Genomic DNA, 6,229 nt, shown 5'->3' on the forward strand with positions numbered 1-6,229 from the left:
GCTTCCAGAAGGGAGGAGAAAAGAGTTGTCAAGAATTGCTTAGAGGAATACCTCACATGAAAGATTTTCCCCACCCATCTGCGGCCCCCTAGTCTAATATACCCACCCCAATATGTACAGTCACAGTACACGTGGTTTTTGGGGAAATTTCCCCATCACTCCAGGGTGATACGGAAAGAAAAAATGTGCCTGGACCCTCCCTCTTTGTGGGTCTTGTGAAAACGTCAGCGATTTTAACGTCTGGATGCGTCAGCACCAAAACGGGGATTTGGTGATGACAAAGCAAGGACAGGCCATCTGCAGTGGCCCACCCCAGGACAGAAGTTTACAGACACCTCCTGGAACCAAGCTCCCACCTGCAGGTTGCCTCGATGCAGGTGGTGGCTGTGAGCAGGGGCAGTGTGATGCCCAGTGAGTAGATGCACTCCTTCTGTTTTCCTGTTTGTGAAGCTGAGGCCTGCTGGACAGACGGCTGGCAGAGTGACAGCAAACCCCATGGAGTTTGCACCTCAGCTGGCCCTGCCTCAGCCAGCTCTGTATTTACTACACTAGGAATAGCCTGGCTGATTTTCTGTATCCATGACGGGAGGCAATGGGAACCAACAGCCCAGCTGGAGAGTTGGTGCTGGCAAAACAGTCCTTCCCCTGGGGGCCGGTTCTCACCCAGGTCCAGAGAAACTAATGTAGGATGTCAGACTTCACCAAAAGGCCCTTCCGGTTGGCCCTGGCTGGGCTTCCCAGAGGCCTTCCTCTCTAGTTCCTCAGGGACGTGTGAGAACCTGGCTAGGGAAGAGGAACAGGGGCTGTTCTCCTGTCAGCGCCTACTCAGCCCCTCACCCGGACTTTATGACTGAGGGGCCTGAGTGCAGCTGCAGCTGGGCCTGCGTCCCTCACTCTTTCCACCTTCTGCACATTCTTTGTGAAACTGGAAGGAGCTCACAGACCTCATCCAGAACACGGTGGAAGAGAACTTGCCTAGGAAACAGTTCACGTCTCACTTTTCAGGATGTGGAAATGCTGGGACCCACAGACCCTACATTGGTTGGTGCTGGGGCCATGTGGCCTCCACTGGGCACTTGCCGATCTGAGTATGGGGCCAGGGGGGCCCAGGCTGCCCTGCACTCCCACCTCCCAGCCCACAGCAAGGTGCTTTCATCACAGCTAAACCTGGTTCCCTGCAAACCTCCCAGCCACTCGGGCCTGCAGCTGTCTGAGCCCCAGATCCGGTTGGGCGAAAGCAGTAGCACCTCATCTCAGTGACTCCCAGAACACGGCCATCCACAGGCATCTTTCCTTGTTGAGTTTTGCAAATGATACTGTAATGACTTCAAAATGAAAAGTAGCACATTAAAGTGATTTTATTGTTTCCTAAAAAAAAAAAGAAAAGAAAAAGAAATTACCATGGGCTGGAAATAGGGGGAAAGGAAGTATATTGCTTACTGTCTTCAAGGTTTCGTTAGAAATAATCAAAATTTCAGGTGTAGATAGTAGTGTTGGTTATGCAACACTGTGAATATATTGAATGCCACTGAGTGCACACATTGGTTAAAAGGTTAAAATAAATATTGTGTTATGTATATTTTCCCAGAATAGAAAACATGCACAGCCGAGCCCAGATGCCAATCTTGCTAGGTGCTTTCCTTTACCTTCAAGAGTTGGCCAAGGCTCATCCAATCCCTCAAGGCAGCTGGGAAGTCTAAGACTGAAGTCTGCACCGGAAGAGAAATTAATAGAGGGAGGAGAAAACTTAAGAGTCCATACTACTCGCTCCCCAGGGCCAACAACTCTCTCTCCTGCACTTTATTGATCCAGCTCAGTATCTCCTGTGACCACCTCCTTTTTTCAACTGAAGACTTTGCACCTGAAGAGACTCCCAGGTCTTTCACCTTGGCCCTTGTCAGGGCTGATCCTCTCAGCTACTGTCCATTTGACCTCCATTCATGTCCATGCCACATCAGGCTGTGTTGTCTAGGTGGAATGAATCCACTGTGAGACAGGAGCCATTGGTGCTCCCCCAAATGTCCCTTTCTGGAGGAAGCCACCATTATGCTGTACCTCCAACATGTCCACACACACCGAGGCATCTCATTCACGCAAGGTGTGTGTCCTCCGACGAAGTTTCACACTCTAAACCCAGATAACTTTTGAAACCCAAGTTTTGTTGATTCCCCTTACTTAAGTTGTTCATTTGTCTACAAAACACTGCCCCAATTAAACTGCCAAAAATGTTTTGCAGAATTTGTATGTTAATTCTGACATTGTTATTACAAGTGTTTTTCTCCCGGAAAATTTATGTCTTTGTTACTGATAAAAGTATATAACTACTAATGCTGTTTTCAGCTATGTTGCCAGGCACATTTATATAAAAATATATTCTTAATTATTTTGAGAATCTGACAAAGACAATAACAACAATAATAATCTCATTTGCTTTATACTCATCTTTATATGTGTTACTTTATTCATTTCTTACATGCTGGGGCTTACCATACAGTGTACAATGAAATTGGTACTATGCAGCATGGTAGGAATGTACATTGGCACAGCTAATTTAGAAGATAGCTTTCTTGTTTCTTAAAAAAAATTAAATTTGAACTTACCATTTGGTCCAGCAAATCCACACCCAGGAATGCTCCAAGTGAACTGAAAGCATATTCTCCAAAGTCATTTGTACAGACATGTGTCTCTTAACGACAGTGATGTGTTCTGAGAAATGCATCGTTAAGTGATGTAGTAATTACGCAGACATCATAGAGTGCACTTACATAAACCTGGATGGCATAGCCCCCTATACACCTAGGCTGTATGATACAGCCAATTGCTCTGGGCTTCAAATTGTACAACATGTAACTGTCCTGAATACTGCAGGCAAAGGTAACAAAACGGTAAGCATTTATATATCTAAAATCTAAATATAGAAAAGCTACAATAAAATATGGTGTAAAATATAAAAATTAGTACATCCGTATAGGGCACTTTACCATGAACAGAGCTTACAGGACTGGACGTTGCTCTGGGTGATTCGGTGAGTGAATGTGAAGGCCTAGGACCTTACTGTACACTACTATAGACTTTATGAACATTGTATCTTTAGACTACCCTAAATTTATAGAAATATATTTTTATTTATTCAACAATTAACAGCCTACCATAACATTTAAAATTTATAAACTTTAACAATTTTAAAAACAACCATTTTGTAATACCACTTACCTTAAAACATAAACATATTGTACAGCTGTGCAAATTTTTAAAATGTTATTCTATCTTTTTTCTATTTTAAAATTTAATTTTTAAATTTTAAACTTTTTTTGTTAACAGCTGAGGCTCAGACACACACATCAGCCTAGACCTACACAGGATTAGGCTCATCAGTGTCACTGCCTTCTGAATCCACATCTTGTCCCACTGGAAGGGGCAGAAACACACGTGGTGCTGTCATCGCTTACGATAGCAACACCTTCTAGCACACATCCTCAAAGGCCTACTTGAGGCTGTTTTACAGGTAAGTGCTTTGTTTTAATATGCAGATAGAATATATTCTCAAATAATTATAGAAAGTATAGCACAGTAAATACATAAACCAGGAACACAGTCATTTATTTTCACTACCAAGTATTATATACTGCACATAGTTGTACGTTCTATACAGTACTTTAACAAAACTGGAAAACCAGTAGATTCCTTTCCATCGCCATCATCACTGATGCCTGTGTAATGTGTCACGCTACACACTTGTGACAGCTACAAGACACTAGGTGATAGGAATTTTTAAACTCTATCATAATCTTATGGGACTGCCATCATACATGCTATCCATCATTGACCAAAATGTTATTATACATTACATGACTGTATTATGAATGCTCAAAGAAGCAAAAAACAGAAATAATTAAATGTCCATCAACTGATGAATGAATAAACACTGTTTATATATCCACACAATGGACTATGAAGCAATGAAAAGGAAAACACATGACCGGCACAAGCTAAAGCATCAATTAACTTCAAAAATAGTAACTAAATGATTAAAGTCAGACCCCAATATAATATATTGTATGATTCCATTTCTATTACACAGATGAGAAATTTATACAGACAGAATATCAGAGCAGTATTGCTTAGGGCTGGAGATGGGAGTAGGGATTGAAATGGGCAAGAGATAACTTCAGTGAGAGTAACTTTTTTTTATTATTATACTTTAAGTTTTAGGGTACATGTGCACAATGTGCAGGTTAGTTACATATGTATACATGTGCCATGCTGGTGTGCTGCACCCATTAACTCGTCATTTAGCATTAGGTATATCTCCTAATGCTATCCCTCCCCCCTTCCCCCACCCCACAACAGTCCCCAGAGTGTGATGTTCCCCTTCCTGTGTCCATGTGTTCTCATTGTTCAATTCCCATCTATGAGTGAGAACATGCGGTGTTTGGTTTTTTTGTCCTTGCGATAGTTTACTGAGAATGATGATTTCCAATTTCATCCATGTCCCTACAAAGGACATGAACTCAACGTTTTTTATGGCTGCATAGTATTCCATGGTGTATATTTGCCACATTTTCTTAATCCAGTCTATCCTTGTTGGACATTTGGGTTGGTTCCAAGTCTTTGCTATTGTGAATAGTGCCGCAATAAACATACGTGTGCATGTGTCTTTATAGCAGCATGATTTATAGTCCTTTGGGTATACACCCAGTAATGGGATGGCTGGGTCAAATGGTATTTCTAGTTCTAGATCCTTGAGGAATCGCCACACTGACTTCCACAATGGTTGAACTAGTTTACAGTCCCACCAACAGTGTAAAAGTGTTCCTATTTCTCCACATCCTCTCCAGCACCTGTTGTTTCCTGACTTTTTAATGATGTCCATTCTAACTGTTGTGAGATGGTATCTCATTGTGGTTTTGATTTGCATTTCTCTGATGGCCAGTGATGATGAGCATTTTTTCATGTGTCTTTTGGCTGCATAAATGTCTTCTTTTGAGAAGTGTCTGTTCATATCCTTTGCTCACTTTTGATGTGGTTGTTACAAGAAAAACTTGTAAATTTGTTTGAGTTCATTGTAGATTCTGGATATTAGCCCTTTGTCAGGTGAGTAGGTTGCGAAAATTTTCTCCCATTCTGTAGGTGGCCTGTTCACTCTGATGGTAGTTTCTTTTGCTGTGGAGAAGCTCTTTAGTTTAATTAGATCCCATTTGTCAATTTTGGCTTTTGTTGCCATTGCTTTTGTTGTTTTAGACATGAAGTCCTTGCCCATGCCTATGTCCTGAATAGTAATGCCTAGGTTTTCTTCTAGGGTTTTTATGGTTTTAGGTCTAACGTTTAAGTCTTTAGTCCATCTTGAATTAATTTTTGTATAAGGCGTAAGGAAGGGATCCAGTTTCAGCTTTCTACATATGGCTAGCCAGTTTTCCCAGCACCATTTATTAAATAGGGAATCCTTTCCCCACTGCTTGTTTTTCTCAGGTTTGTCAAAGATCAGATAGTTGCAGATATGGGGTGTTATTTCTGAGGGCTCTGTTCTGTTCCATTGATCTATATCTCTGTTTTGGTACCAGTACCATGCTGTTTTGGTTACTGTAGCCTTGTAGTATAGTTTGAAGTCAGGTAGCATGATGCCTCCAGCTTTGTTCTTTTGGCTTAAGATTGACTTGGCGATGTGGGTTCTTTTTTGGTTCCATATGAACTTTAAAGTAGTTTTTTCCAATTCTGTGAAGAAAGTCACTGGTAGCTTGATGGGGATGGCATTGAATCTATAAATTACTTTGGACAGTATGGCCATTTTCACGATATTGATTCTTCCTACCCATGAGCATGGAATGTTCTTCCATTTGTTTGTATCCTCTTTAATTCATTGGGCAGTGGTTTGTAGTTCTCCTTGAAGAGGCCCTTCATGTCCCTTGTAAGTTGGATTCCTAAGTATTTTATTCTCTTTGAAGCAATTGTGAATGGGAGTTCACTCATGATTTGGCTCTCTGTTTGTTATTGGTGTATAAGAAAGTTTGTGATTTTTGTACATTGATTTTGTATCCTGAGACTTTGCTGAAGTTGCTTATCAGCTTAAGGAGATTTTGGGCTGAGATGATGGGGTTTTCTAGATATACAATCATGTCATCTGCAAACAGGGACAATTTGACTTCCTCTTTTCCTAATTGAATACCCTTTATTTCCTTCTCCTGCCTAATTGCCCTGGCCAGAACTTCCAACACTATGTTGAATAGGAGTG

Source organism: Pan paniscus, chromosome 17, assembly GCF_029289425.2.
Source record: "Pan paniscus chromosome 17, NHGRI_mPanPan1-v2.0_pri, whole genome shotgun sequence".
In the NCBI taxonomy this organism is placed as follows: Eukaryota; Metazoa; Chordata; class Mammalia; order Primates; family Hominidae; genus Pan; species Pan paniscus.